This window comes from Podarcis tiliguerta (assembly GCF_965153285.1).
Source record: "Podarcis tiliguerta genome assembly, chromosome: 14".
In the NCBI taxonomy this organism is placed as follows: domain Eukaryota; kingdom Metazoa; phylum Chordata; class Lepidosauria; order Squamata; family Lacertidae; genus Podarcis; species Podarcis tiliguerta.
In genome coordinates, this window is record NC_139547.1 from 42,362,503 (window position 1) to 42,378,393 (window position 15,891).

Here is a 15,891-nt window from a genome sequence, read left to right on the forward strand (position 1 = left end):
CCCACTCTGAACAGTCATGGCTTCTCCCAAAGAATCCTGGGAACTGTGGTTAGCTAAGGGTGCTGGGCACTGATGGGAGATTAGGGTTGCCACACGGCCAGTCTCCAGGCTGGCTTGGCCCCAGTGCTGTATTTACATATAAACTAAACAAGCTATAGTTTAGGGCAGGGGTCAGCAAACTTTTTCAGCAGGGGGCCGGTCCACTGTCCCTTAGACCTTGTGGGGGGCCGGACTATATTTTGAAGAAAAAAAATATGAAGGAATTCCTATGCCCCACAAATAACCCAGAGATGCATTTTAAATAAAAGGACACAGTCTAGTCATGTAAAAACCACAGGCTGGATTTACAAGGCAATTGGGCCGGATCCAGGGCCTTAGTTTGCCTACCCATGCCCTAGAGGAAAAGTGAGGTAGACATAGAAAGGGGGAGGATTCCATCCAGTTTCTGCTCAATGAAATGGCTGCTGTGACATTATTTATAAACACCTGTACAAGAGGATTTCTAACATATGACCTTTGCCCAGGACTAAGGAACCTGTAGCTGCCCAGCTGGTCTACATTTGAAGAAAGGGTCCTTCAATCCCCAAGAGGCTCCCTGTTTGAAACCCTGGAAAGCCACTGCAGTTGGTTAGAGCGTGGGGCTGGTAATGCCAAGGTTGCAGGTTCAGTCCCTGTATGGGACAGCTGTATATTCCTGCATTGCAGGGGATTGGACTTGAACAATCTTCACTGTTTCTCCCAACTCTACAATTCTATGATCTTTTGGTGTCTGTTAAAGACTTTCCTTTTCCAACAAGCCAGTCTGTATAGACAATGCTGCGTAGGTGGTTCAGTAAGTCTGACTCAGTATAAAATATACATATTATTATTACAATTTAATATTCCAGACATTTATCATATAAACGAAAAATAGTTAAAGAATCCAAATATCCCCACCACCACCCCATGACTTCCCTCAACTTCCCCTTCCGGTTCTTTAAATATTCACAACTTCTTCTTAATTTGTTTTTCCTTACTTTGTTAATATTCAGTTAAAAACTCTTATATTCTTATCATTATTTTTTAACCAAATTTTCTTTCCAATTATGTCTTACAGTTAATTAATATCCAGATTGTTATTTCTTAACCTTTACATTTGTTTTCTTAGTTGCAAGTGTTTCCTCAAACCCTACTAATGAGTCCAATTCTTTACAATGTTTCTGTAAACACAACATAAATGGTTCCCAATCTTCTTCTTCTTTTTAAACAGTATAAGGCAGTTTTGTGTCTCTCTTATATTGGTTTGTGTCCTTTGACTATTATTTTTTTTTTTTACAAAAAATGCTTTAAAGAAACCACATCTTGTTACAAATATGCTGAAAAATTGCCTCCTTTCATAAACCAAACAAAGATTATTGAAGAGGAAGAGGGGAAATCTTGTATTAAAGATTTGCAAGAATCCAGGATACAACTTAATGTTTCCACCAAGCTCTTCTCTCGGCAACTGTACCTCTCGCTGCTTGGTCTAACAAATGAAATACTGGAAAGGATCATTTATATCAATGAATGAATTTTGGAAAACATATCTATATTTCAAAGATGCAGCCCTGCTTGAAGCTGCATGAATCAAGAATATGGGACAATTATCCAATATGGCGTTTTCACTAACTACGATCCATCTGCCTTTATAATAATCACTTCCACTTGACATATAGTTTTATGGAGTTTGTTGTTGTTGTTTTTCTGGATAGGCCAGTAAGCAATCTTAGAAGGGAGCCTCCAAGTGTGTTTGGCTAAACAGGCTCAGAAGCCTTGAGAAAAGTATTTGTCTTAACAGAATTTGCATACTTCTTCACTGTAAGAACCTCTAAGTGGTTTACATAAAATGCACGTTAAAAATGAAACCTATAGGTTAGAAGCAAGGTGACCTAAAATAAATATAAATAAAATCAGAAGGTAAAAATAAACAGTATTTATTTTAAAATAAATATTAAAATGTATGTCCGTTATACATGTCTGGGTAGGCTTGCCACAAGAAGGAAATAGTTATCAGGCACCCAAAATGCATCTGCCTAAGTTTCAGAGTTTAAGCAAGCACTTCTATGCTGAAAGATGGGACGTGGGTGGCGCTGTGGGTAAAAGCCTCAGCACCTAGGACTTGCCGATCGAAAGGTCGGCGGTTCAAATCCCCGTGGCGGGGTGCGCTCCCGTTGCTCAGTCCCAGCGCCTGCCAACCTAGCAGTTCGAAAGCACCTCCGGGTGCAAGTAGATAAATAGGGACCGCTTACTAGCGGGAAGGTAAATGGCGTTCCGTGTGCTGCGCTGGCTCACCAGATGCAGCTTGTCACGCTAGCCACGTGACCCGGAAGTGTCTGTGGACAGTGCTGGCCCCCGGCCTATAGAGTGAGATGAGCGCACAACCCTAGAGTCTGGCAAGACTGGCCCGTACGGGCAGGGGTACCTTTACCTTTTTTATGCTGAAAGATCAAGTTCTTACAAATGGACATTATGCAGCACTTGTAAATATGTCAACAAAAGAAGAGCATTTCTGGAGCAGGTCCGAGGTTGCTTCCCCTGCTCCCCATGCCATATAAAATCTGTCCCCACTGCTATTTAACATCTATATGAAGCCATTGGGAGCAGCCATGAGGAGTTCTGGAGCACAGAGCCAACACTATACTGATGACACACAGCTCTGCTTCTCCAAAACATCTGTATCAGGAGAGTCTGTGCAAGCCCTGCTGGTGGCGAGAAAAAATAGGTATGTAGAAAGGAGATTTCCAGGATGCTAAGATCCAAGTTTGGGGCAAGTACTCTGGTGAGAGAAGCCCAGCAGAGATTGAAAACCACAAAAAGCAAAGCATGGAGATATAGCCCATTGGATCATAATATTTGCCCTTCTGTGTTCCTTCCAAAGTTCCCTTCTTCCTCTCCTGTAGAAAAAGACCACATTTGGTAAATTTAAAATGGTTTACTTACAAACTCTCCAAAGGTCAGATTCATGTACTTTTCCCACACAGCATTCAGAAAAAGTTGCGCAGGCGGTAAAACTTTGCTTAGTTCCCGTGGAGAATGTTCCTATATTATTGGTCTAGGAACTGAAGAATGGCTTGTAAGAGCCGTGTGGTATGAGCTGCAGGAACCGGCTCAAAACCTCTTCACACACTGGGTTCCTCAGATAGACTAAGAGAAAACAAAGGCTTGATTACCTCATCCCTCCCAAGGTGAGCTAAGCCTGACAGGTCAGCTTACTCTTCGGCATTAATCCCTTCATGAATCTATTAGACTTAAGCATGTTGGTTATATGAGGGGGGTTATCACACAAGTCTTGGATCAATGTCTTAATGCAGTAAAGGACTGAATGAGGTCCAAGAAACTGGATTTGGATTCTGGGAAGATGAAGGCTTTGTGGGTAGGTGGCTTCCATCTCTAGAAGATAGGCCAGCTCTCTGTTCTGGGTGGGGTTGCACTCCCTCTTCAGGAACAGGTATATAGCTTTGGTGTACTCCTGGGTACATCTTTGTCATTAGAGGCCCACATGACATCTGTGGCAAAAAATAAATAAATATAAAATCCTTTTACCAGCCTTGTGTAGTACAGTCATACCTTGGAAGTAAGTGTTCTGGTTTGTGAACTTTTTTCGGAAGCTGAACACGCTCCATTTTGAGTGCCACACTTCCGATTTGAGTGTTACACTGAGGCCTGTCTGTTTTTGCTATTTATTTTGCGTTTTTGCAGCTCTTCTTGTTGTTGTTTTCTGTGTGACTCTGTGGAACCCAGTTCAGCTACTGGTGGATCGATTGTGTGACTGCAGTACATTGTTTATTACTTTCATTTTATGGATCAACAGTCTTGTTAGATAGTAAAATTCATATTAAATTGCTGTTTCAGGCGTTGTTTTTAAAAATTTGGATCTGATTAATCCATTTTGCCTTACTTTCTATGGGAAAGCACGCCTTGCTTTTGGAACACTTTGGTTTTGGAACGGACTTCCAGGAATGGATTAAGTTTGAGAACGAAGGTATCACTGCACACCAGCTATGCACATATCTGGAAGGGGAGAACTTGGCCACTGTAGTCTATGCATTAGTAACCTCAAGTCTGGATTGCTGCAATGTGCTCTGTGTGGGGATGTTCTTAGGCCTTGTCTGGAAGCTTCAGCAAGTACAAAATGCAGCAGCTAAACTGCTGATGGGGACAGATGGCCAACAGCATGTGACACCTCTGCTAAAACTATCTTGGGAGTGTGCTACCTGCAAGCCCCAGTTAAAGGTCCCCATCGGGGGCGAACAGTGGCCTTTTGATTACTTGGACTGCCAGGGAGAAACAGGTGCAAAACTCCGGCACCCTGTCGTCTACAACTTCATTGTCTACAACTTTATTAACATCTATCTACAATCCTACTAGCACCTCTCAGTACTGTGAATATCACCCGACTTACCTTTTGTTGGTATCTTCATGAACTTATCCAAAAGACTGAGTTAAGCCTTTGAAAAATCTATTGAAACCAGACATTATAAGTTCATTTTAGACTGGGTAGTTCTCAAGACTTTGTGGCTTTGTTTAATGTTTTGTATTTTTCTCAGAAGGTTGATAAAGCATGTATAATTATTGTCCTGTGTATATTAATCGCCAACGTGTTGCATGAGTCACACTGCTATCAGCAGCACAGGTTGCATTTTTCTAGCATTAAAACATCTACACGGTCTGTTCATATGCTGCTGGGACAGGTTCAAGCTGCTTCTGGTGGTATACAAAGCCCTGAACCAACTGGGCCCAGGAAACCTTAAGGACCTCCTGAGTCCTTATATCCAAGCCCAATCATCGAGACCATCTGGAGGATGTTGTCCTCCATGTTACAGAAGCCCAACTGGCCTGAACTAGAAGATGGGCATCCAGTAGAATGCTCTTCTATCAGAGATGGGGCAGGAATCCTTGCTTTTGACTTCAAGGAGCTCTTGAAGACTCTTTGATGTCAACAGGCCTATGTAGTTATTCAGAATTTTCTTGAGTAGGCCGTCCTTATATTGATCTGTGTTTTTTAATGTTGTTTTATATTACTGAGCACCACCCTGATACAGTCATACCTCGGGTTGAATGTGCTTCAGGTTGAGCGCTTTCGGGTTGCGCTCCGCGGCAGCCCAGAAGTAACGGAGCATGTTACTTCCAGGTTTCACCGCTTGCACATGCGCAGACGCTCAAAATGATGTCATGTGCATGCGTGGAAGTGGCAAAACACAACCCGCGCACTCGCAGACGCTCCGTCGTGTCTTATGTTCTGTTCTGGATGTGAATGGGGCTCCGGAACGGATCCCATTCGCATCCCGAGGTACCACTGTATTTTATGAGAATGCAATAACATAAGAAGAGTCCAATGACCCATCTAGTCCAGCATTGTGTTCTCACAGAGGCCAACCAGATGCCCGTGCGAACCCTTAAAGTAGGACTCAGGCACAGTTGCCCTCTGCCCTCCTGCATTTTCCAGCAGTTGGCATTCCCAAGCCTACTGCTGCTGACTCGGCAGTGCAGGGGCCGAGTATGCACATACTTTTATTAACAAAATTAAATCTATCAATCCGTGGTGTCTTATGTTGGCTCTGAATTACAGTTTTATAACAAAGAATTATGAGGGTGACAAAAAGGGGGGGGGGAGGAAAAAACACCCAACCTCACAGATTTGAAAATTTGAATCACTTTCCCCCCTTTTTAACAGCTGAAACCGCAAGCAAACCATTTTGCAAATGAGCCTCTGACTGATAATTATTCACAGAAATTAAGGGGTCAAGTAATTGTTAATAATGAATGGATCCCAGAAAGTCACCATCTGTTTGCAAACAATCCATGGACAGATAAAAGGGAGCAAAACTCATTGAATAAATTATAATTCACACCAGATTATTTCCCTGCTCGGTTAATTAGCTCCCTGTTATTAAGAGATACTTTTTCTTTCTTTCTTTCCCCCTCACCTCTTCCACTTGCAAATCCCTTGACATTTCTGGCTTGCCCAATTAACAGTTACTACCCCCATGACTAGACAGGGAAGAATGGTAAAATAACCTTTTCCATAAGGGCTGAGCATCTTTGCTTATCAACAGGTCCTGCACAATACCGGCCAAATTTACTTCTTTATCTGGATACACCAGTTCCCAATTCCAAGCTCATGGTCCATTAGAACTGATGACAGACAGAGCTGAGGCTGCCCAGTATGAATTAGCCCTGTGCCATAAATCGCTCTGATCTGAATACTTACAGGCATATAATACTGGGTGGCGGGTGGAAGAGCTGGGGAGATTTATTTCCAACTGGACTCCATGCAAAGGAGCTATTTCCATTTGCCTGACCATAAATCCTATCAAAAGGGATGGAAGGATAGGCAGCAAAATTATTCTGGTTCAGTGTGATTTTCATGGTACAATACACCATTCATTGCCTTCTGTTTATCTGTCTACGTGCAGGATCTAGACAAAGCTTGCTGTGATGATGGAGATCAGTGGTAACCAACGTGGTGCCCTTCAAATGCTGCCAGAGTATAGCTCCCATCCCCTCTGGCCATCAGGTATAGGCAAATCACTCAATTTCAGTTTCTCCATATTTCTCGTTTTCCCAATCTCAAATTCTATTCTCCACATAGCCACAGCAGTTTGAGATTTATTTTTGCTTTTTAAGTGCTCATGAAAACAAATCAGAATTTTAGTGCAAATTTCTCCCAACATACACGTGGTTGTATTAAATGTTTCCTAATATGAGCATTTTTGCCACTTGGCAAGATTCTTTCTTGGCCTTGTTAGCCAGGCTATAGCAAAGAAGGCTGTCCAACAGAAACCAAAGGAACTGGGGATGATGCTGGCAAGAGATTACTAGTTGACATCCAGGTCAGAACCTTAAGCTAAGGAAGGATGGAGAACCTACAGATGTTACTCCCATCATCCCTGACCATTTGCCTTACTGGCTGGGCCTGGTGAGAGTTGGAATCCAAGAACATGTGGAGGGCCACTGGTCCCCCAGCCCTGATGTGTAGCCTGGAATGTATCACAAGGAATAAGTTCTCCTCTCCTGTCCACTACCAGGTCCTGCCATGTGGGTTGTTTGGCTTGAAGCTGGACACACCTGGCTCTGCCCTTGTTCTTCCATTCACTAACCCTATCCAGACCAGTCCTAAAGAGATACCTCTTCCACAGCAGGCAAATCTAACCCAATACATTTTGCTGCCTGAGGAAAAAGACAAGATGGTGCCTTCCCATGGGATATACAAAAGCCAAATGGACTGGCAACTGAATACAGCTTCCACAATGGTGACAATGTCATCCATAGTAACTAACAGCAGCACGTCAGTTGAGCAGGTCATTCCAGCATTCACCAACTGAGGTGGCTGCCCTACTCTGCCTAATGGCAGAACCGGCCCTAACAGTAGGATCCTTGACCTTTTCAGTCTGTTTCCTTAAAAATTCTCCATGCAGGCATGTGTTGCTGGGCACATATGTGGTTTTCTTGGCCGGTTGGCTATTGCAGTTCTGCTATCCCTTTGTTCCCTTTCAAGAAGGTTCAGAAATCTACCCAATCTCTACATTGGAAAACACATTTCTTTCTTGTTTCTGTCCATCCGCTCCAACTGTTTTAAAGTTACAGCTCTTGGAAAATTGTAAACCACAATCAATATTAATAACAGTTCATCTTATCAAAAATGACAGCCCCAGGACTCGACGCCAAAAGAAAGGAAGGAAGAAAAAAAGAACAAGAGCACTGTTCAACAGCTAACTTTATAATTTAGGAATGTGACAAAATGGATGGGAAACTTTGGGGGCAAGGAAGGAGGGGGGCAGGCTGAGACTCTGCTTTGTCCTTGAAGACAAAGCAAATGCAATTTTCATGCTGATTTGTTAGTGTGTGCATTTTCAGAATGCCTTTGAGTCAAAGAAGGCCGAGCCGTTGCTTACCAGAGGCAGAAGCTGAAATCATCTTCCCAGATTAACATGATGTTCTCCACAGCCCTAGTCAACATACATCCGGAGAATGAACTAGCTCAGAAAAGTTCAGGGGAAGTATCAAGGCCATGGGGCCTACACTCAAGTAGGAGGGGAGGGGACATGAAAACATCGTCCAAAAAAAGCGGAAGAGAGGAGAAAGGGAGGAAAGGGTAAAAAGCTGCCAATCCTGGCCAGTGTAGATGTGGCAAGGCTTAAGAAGTTGTGGTGTCCCATACACACACACACACACACACACACAGTCATACCTTGGTTCTCAAATACCTTGGTACTCAAACAACTTGGAACACTGCAAACCCGGGGGCAAGTGTTCCACTTTGTGAACATTTTTTTGGTAGCTAAACGTGCTCCATTTTGATTGTTACACTTTCATTTTGAGTGTTACGCAGAGGTCTGTCTGTTTTTGCTATTTATTTTGCATTTCTGTTTTTGCGGCTCTTTTTGTTTTGTTTTTGTGACTGTATAGAACCCAGTTCAGATACTGATGGATTGATTGTGTGACTGCAGTACATTGTTTATTACTTTCATTTTATGGATCAACAGCCTTGTTGAATAGTAAAATTCATGTTAAAATGCTGTTTTAGGGGTTGTTTTTAAAAGTGTGGAACGGACTAATTCATTTTGCATTGCTTTCTATGGGAAAGTGTGCCTTGGTTTTGGAACACTTTGGTTTTGGAACAGACTTCCAGAACAGATTGAGACAAAATGGAAAATGCTGCCCACCAGGGGGAGTAAAAGGAGGCAGGTGGGAACCCCTTTACTATGCTGATCCTGCCCAAAGCAGTAACAGCTTCTACCAAACACCTAACATAAGTAAGTCTTATTTCACTGAGGAGAAGGCAAAGGAGGGGGAAGAATCCCAACAACACCTAACCTAGGGCCAATTGGGATTGGGGAAAATCTATTCCAGGCCCAGCAACCAGCAACCCAATTAGTTCAATGAGGCTCTAATCCAAGGATGGTTGGGAGGCTAACAGGGCAAAATTACCCTGAACCCTCATGGACGAGGTCTTTTAAGGCCCTTGGTGCATCTTACCACTTGCAAGATCCCATGGTATGATCCCATCATTGATAGCACAAGGAGGAAGCCTGACTCTGTCTCCCCACTGCTGTCCAGGCTACATGCTGACAGACAATGATACCCTGTGTGCAGCTGCACCTGGAACTAAGCTTTTATGAGTTAGGGCACAGATTCAGCTCCTGCAGCCTGAATATGAGGTCAAGATGTTTGAAGGGGGCCAGCTAAACACACACCCTCTTGACCTTTGACGTTCCTGGCTTAGAAGAGCCAGCCAAAGGGATGGACTGGAGTTGTCTGAAGAGTGGTAAATGACTCATGGCAGGAGAGGGAGATGCCACCTGCCTTTGCCGGTCGTCAGGGAAGCGGAGACATCATAGAATCGTACCTTGGAGTCCAACAGCATCTGCCACAGGTTCTCTATCCAGGGATGGGTGACCTTTTAATTTCCAGTCCGAGGCCTGCACTCTCTTTGGGGTCACATCAAAGGGCAACATGCCAATGATGGACAAGATCAGAGGCAAAAGTAGGCAGAGCAAAAGGTGTAAATTTCGTCTTTGTGCAGTTGGCTAGTTTCTGTCCTCCATCACTGTCTGAGTTGAAGGACATGTTCAAGCCAAATAAAAACACTCAAGGAGGTTGCCAAGCAGAGTCTTTAAGGGGTGTCACCTAGGGAAAGGAGGTGTGACTGGAGAGGTGAGGCACCTTGGGGAGAGTCCCAAGGGCCAGACAGTGAAGGGCCTCATTTGGCCCCCCAGGTCTGACTCCCCATAGCTGACACTCACTCCCAATAAACATAGACAACAGCTTTATTCTATAACTTGGAAAAGTACTGGGCCTACATTGTGGTCAAAATACAACACAGCAGCTTTTCAAGTCGAATTTCAAGGGAGGTGAGAGTGGGTGGAATTCTGCAGCTTCAGACACTAGAAAGGATTTTTTTCTCTTCGTAAGTGTAATTTAAAGGAAGAAAGGGAGTCAGAAAACCAGATATTGTTTAAAGGAAAAAGAAAAAAAATGGATTGTTTCAAAAATTCACCTGTCATGTCTGCTATTGATTTTCATAAACAGCTTGCTACCCAGCCCGTTCTTTTCTGATCATGTTCCTTGGCTCACGCAGGGGGATCATGACAGGTTCCCAAATTAATTTTTTGCCCAGGAGAAAACCCCACACAGGCGAAGCTCGCGAGGAAGGCCCAGCACTTCCGAGTCAATGCTACCCAGGTGCTGTTATCTTATTGTACTTGACGGGCGGGAAAAGAAGAAGCCGGCATTGTTAAAAACCTGACATGACTATGAATGCGGAGGAACTCTCATTTCCTTACAATTACTTACTGCTAAAACACACAGAGAGAGATGCATACATAGGGAAGAAGGGCCTCACCTGACAATTAATGGGCATGCAGTCATTGTAGCATAGACTGAGTGGGGACTTTGAGGAAGCCTGCAGCACATTGCTGTATTTTCTTGCAAAGTGACACATGTTTTCACCTTCCAGCTGCAGTACTGAAAATGGCTGTGGGCCCCTCGAGACGGGTGGGTTTGGAAGTGTGTATTCTACATGTCAACTACACAATAACAGAGCATTAGTGATGGGTTTATATTACCAATAGTGGGGCTGGTTGTATCACCATCATTTTCAATTGCCAATTGCTTCCCATGAGGCATCCCAAAGCAATTTACAAGATAATAACGCACATAAAACAGTTGCATTTATTAAAAAAACAAAAAAAGTTGAAACAAATGGATAGATACAAAAATAACTTTTAAGAACAATTATAGTGTAAGAAGAGTTTAAAAGCACATACATAAACTAATTGCAAATTCAAGGCTGATACCAGCTGGGATAAAGATTTGCATACAAGAACACCCACATACCATTCCACTTCCATCATTTTAGTATGTGTCCTCAACATCACATACCCTCTAAGGTTTCTCCGATTAAAATAGGGACTTCCTATTCAATAATAATAATAATAATAATAATAATAATAATTTATTATTTATACCCCACCCATCTGACTGCATTGCTGCAGCCACTCTGGGACTTCCAACACATACAAAAACATAAAAAAGCATTAAACGTTTTAAAACTTCCCAATGCAAGGCTGCCTTCAGGTGTCTTCTAATGGTTGTACAGTTACTTATCTCCTTGGCTTGGGGGTTGCATAACTCCATATCCTCCAACTTTTCACCTATGAAAATAGGGGTGTCTTACGGATAAGCAGGACATTCCAGGATCAAAAGAGAAACTGTGATGGCTTCTGTAAATCCAGGACTGTCTCTGGGAAATACGGACACTTTAAGGGTCTGATGTTACTGATTGGATGGGTACTTGCCATGAGGCAAGATGGGGTGTCTGCCTCAGGCAGCAGGATCCACAGGGGCAACAGATCCCAATGTAGCCCTTTATTCCCCTCTGGTTCCTGATGTAGATCTTCACGTACCCCTTCTTCCCTGGTGCGGAGCCATTTTGTGGTTTGCCTTAGTTTCCAAAAGGTCTTGGGACAGCCCTGGGTATCTGTGTGCTATAGTGCAACAGGAGCAGGAGAAAAAGAACCACAGAACATAGTTAGCCTTGGTGAAGACTTGACATTTTCATCCCCAAAAGTTTTTGAGTTTCTGCTGAAATAAGGCTGCATTTTAATGTTGTATTTTAATCTTGTTTTTTAAGTTGTATTTCAATCAATTGTTTTATATCTGGTGTTAGCCGCCCTGAGCCTGGTCTTGGCTGGGGAGGGCGGGGTATAAATAATAATAATTATTATTATTATAATAACATTCGTGGTATAAAAAGTTACAGGGTTTCAGCAGTGGCATGCGCTGATGGAGAACGAGCGAGTGAGATGTGGTCAATCCTACTCCTATGCAGAACAGACCCTTTGAAATTTATTAGCATGACTAATTTAGGGTCGCATTCCTTTAAAACACCTTGATGCCACGTTAAACAGTCATGGCTTCCCCAAAAGAATTATGTGAACTGTAGTTTGTTAAAGGTGCTGAGAATTGTTCAGAGGTGCCTTTTCCCCGACCGGAAATACAATTCCCAGAGTAATTTAACAATCAATCCCTCTTCACAGGGAACTCTGCGTATGTTTGTTTCAGCCCTGAGTGAGAGTCAAGAGGCTGAGTAGGGAAGGAGAAAGAACTGACAGTGGTTTAAGTGGATGAGTATGTTTGTATTATTGCAATGTTTTTTAAATGTTTATTTTTGTAAAATTAGTTTTGGTTGTTTGTTGCTGTTTTTGTATTCTGTGCACCAGGGATGTCCAACAGGTCGATTGCAATCTACTGGTAGATCCCCAGGAGGTTTTGGTAGATCACGGTCGGTCAATGGGTCCCTTTCCTTAGTGTTGGTAAAATAGAATCCGGCCCTGAACTCCTCACTCTGCCCTCCATTGTTGCACGATCTGCAGAACGGAAAACGGAGTTTACTCAGTGAGGCAGTTTGTTTCCCCAGCGATCTGTTGGTAAGTGGCTGTTCCCCTTTCTCCCTTGAGCTTAGGCTTGAATTCTAAAAAAATCAGGGCTTTCCTCCTCCCTAAAAATAGCTCAACAACTTTGACCTGAACCCCCGAAAAGGGGGTAGATCACTGCCAGTTTTTAATTCTGTGAGTAGATCACAGTCTCTTGGGTGTTGGCCACCCCTGCTGAACATGATAGATAGATGATAGATAGATAGATAGATAGATAGATAGATAGATAGATAGATATAGATGATAGATAGATAGATGATAGATAAAAAGGTAAAGGGACCCCTGACCATTAGGTCCAGTTGTGGACGACTCTGGGGTTGCGGCACTCATCTCGCCAAGGGAGCTGATGTACAGCTTCTGGGTCATGTGGCCAGCATGACTAAGCCACTTCTTGCGAACCAGAGCAGCACACGGAAACGCCGTTTACCTTCCCACCGGAGCAGTACCTATTTATCTACTTGCACTTTGACGTGCTTTCGAACTGCTAGGTTGGCAGGAGCAGGGACCGAGCAACGGGAGCTCACCCCATCACAGGGATTCAAACCGCCGACCTTCTGATCGGCAAGTCCTAGGCTCTGTGGTTTAACCCACAGCGCCACCTGCATCCCTTTGATAGATAGATAGATAAAATAAAAGAATCCAACTCCATTTACCTGGGAGTAAACCCCACTGTATTCAAGAGTACTTACTGTTTGAGTAGCTGTCAGTGACTATTAGCCACAATGACCGTGCTCTACCTCTGTGGCTGGAGACAGTAATGCTTTTGAATACCAGCTGCTGGAAACCACGGAAGAGGAAAATGCTCTTGTCCTACTTGGGGCCTTCTCAATGGGGCATCTAAATGGCCAGTGTGGGGAAAGGATGCTAGGCTAGATGAGCCATTGGCCTGATCCAGCAGGTTCTTCTTATGTTCTTATAATGAACATATAGATGATGGGGTTCTATTTATGTATGTGTGCATGTGTGTGCATGTGTGTGTGTGTGCATGTATGAGAGAGAGAGAGAGAATAGGAGAGATCGCTATACTGTTGAGCTCAGTTCTAAAGGATTGGGTGTCAGTCTCCAAACAAATCTGCCATCACGTTTTCCGCAGCAGGGACTTTATGTCTGTGCACTATGCTCAGCACCGCATCTCCATTGCAAGCCCCAAACCCCATACAAACAGCACATCAAAGACATCTGGGAAACGGAAGGTAATTTGCACTGCTTCAACTCCTCACCGATAAGTCTCCAGCAATTATTCTTGCAGAGAGGACAATGCAAGTTTCGGTGTAATTAGGCCAAGCTGATGTGCTTAAGAACCAAGGTGGAGAGAGAAAATGGAATAAAGGGACCCTGCTGACCCTTGGCTATTTCTTTAAAATACACACTCAGAGACCACATTCAGTGAGTTCTCTTCAGACCTTGAAGCATTTAAAATAATGCAGTTTCATCTCACACCACAGGTTTTTCTTTTCTATTTTGACTTCCAGCAAAAGATTCTGGACATGACAAACATCATAGGAGAGAGACTGTGGGGTAGAGGGGATGCCAGGAGGGTTTTACCTTCTCAGAAAAACAGCGGTGCTATTGTCTAATAAACAGTGAATCCATAACCAGAGTAATTTCTCTGCCAGGAACGAAGTGGGGATTCCTGCAGGAAGTTGATTCGGCATCATTTCTGGAGGTTTTTTTTTGTTTGTTCATTCTTTAAAGTGAGAGTTGAAACAAGCTGATTGGTTCTAAATTTGAAACTTGAAGATGTAACCAATTATTGAGTTCCATTTGGGGGTTTCGACAAACCTCAAAGCTTGTAGCTAGTGCTCGTCCTATTAAGAGTAGACCAATGGAAAATAATGACCCATTGGAAATATTGTTGTTGTAGTTGTTTAGTTGTTTAGTTGTGTCCAACTCTTCGTGACCCCATGGACCAGAGCACGCCAGGCACTCCTGTCTTCCACTGTCTCCAGCAGTTTGGTCAAACTCATGCTTGTAGCTTCGAGAACACCGTCCAACCATCTCATCCTCTGTCGTCCCCTTCTCCTTGTGCCCTCCATCTTTCCCAACATCAGGGTCTTTTCCAGGGAGTCTTCTCTTCTCATGAGGTGGCCAAAGTATTGGAGCCTCAGCTTCACGATCTTTCCTTCCAGTGAGCACTCAGGGCTGATTTCCTTCAGAATGGATAGGTTTGATCTTCTTGCAGTCCATGGGACTCTCAAGAGTCTCCTCCAGCACCAGAATTCAAAAGCATCAATTCTTCGGCGATCAGCCTTCTTTATGGTCCAGCTCTCACTTCCATACATCACTACTGCGAGAAGCATAGCTTTAATTATACGGACCTTTGTTGGCAAGGTGATGTCTCTGCTTTTTAAGATGCTGTCTAGGTTTGTCATTGCCTGGAAATATTGGCTCATGCCAATAGCCGATCTAGTCCAGCATCCTGTTCTCACAATGGCCAACTACATGCCTGTGCAAACCCCGCAAGCAAGACGCCAGCACTACAGCACTCACAGCTCTTGCAGTTTCCAGCAACTGGTATTCAACCCCTCTTCCCAGGTAACTCTGGGAACTGTAGTTTTGTGAGGAGAATAGGGGTCTCAACACCCTTAACAAACTACCCTTCCTGTGATTATTCGGGGGAACCACAACTGTGTTGAGTGGCATGATACCGATTTAAATGATAGTGCAGATGGAGGCAGAGAATGGTGCAGGGTTTTGAATAGCTGTTTATTGTTGCATTGTTGGGCCTCTGTGGTTTAGTTATGTGCTTTCCCCCTTCCCAATTCTAACAACCCTGTAGCTCAAGGCCACCCCCCAAAACATCATACATACATCACAGAAAGAGGTGGTCCCCAGCAGAAATTTGAGTGTGTTGCTTCTCTCCTGTCTGCCAGGATACCTGATAATGCCTTATCTGAATGCATTTTCTGGGTAGCCTGGCCATTCCTTTGAGATGGTAAATACTTAGATCCTGAATCTCTTACGCATATTGATAGTGTGCTCAGCTTAACAGATAACTCTCAGACTGTATTTGCAGGGAGGTGTAAGCCCCTATGGTCCAAAGACAATTGGAAAGCTTTTCCCATTTCCTTCCTCCTTGCAGAGAAATATTTGAGGTCAATTTGGGAGAGTCAAAATGGCTGCAGGATTATACTATTTCAGACACATAGTTTATATACTTATGTATGTGTTTGCCTTGTACATTTATGAACATTTATTTTATTATATATGTGTGTGTGTGTGTGTGTGTGTGTGTGTGACTTTAGAATTCCTATAACATACACGAACATTTTTTACATGGCAAGGTGTTCCAGATGTTAGGTTTCTGTTTGTGCCACTGCTTCTTCAGCTGCTCTGATAAAACTGAAACAATGGTGTTTCCACAGGGGCAGTTCTAGGGCTTTGGGGATGGAATGCTCAGAATGGCTTCATCGGCTGAATCTTTGCAAAACTGATC

The 15,891-nt window shown here is 43.4% G+C and overlaps 1 long non-coding RNA gene across 1 annotated transcript in view; it reads right to left on the reverse strand.

Annotated features, from left to right (window-relative positions):
• LOC310664597 overlaps positions 1 to 15,891 on the reverse strand; it is a 346,493-nt gene that overhangs the window by 244,635 nt on the left and 85,967 nt on the right. The window contains exon 2 of the long non-coding RNA XR_014504990.1: positions 15,228 to 15,439. This is a non-coding gene — a long non-coding RNA (uncharacterized lncRNA). The remainder of the gene's footprint in view (positions 1 to 15,227; positions 15,440 to 15,891) is intronic.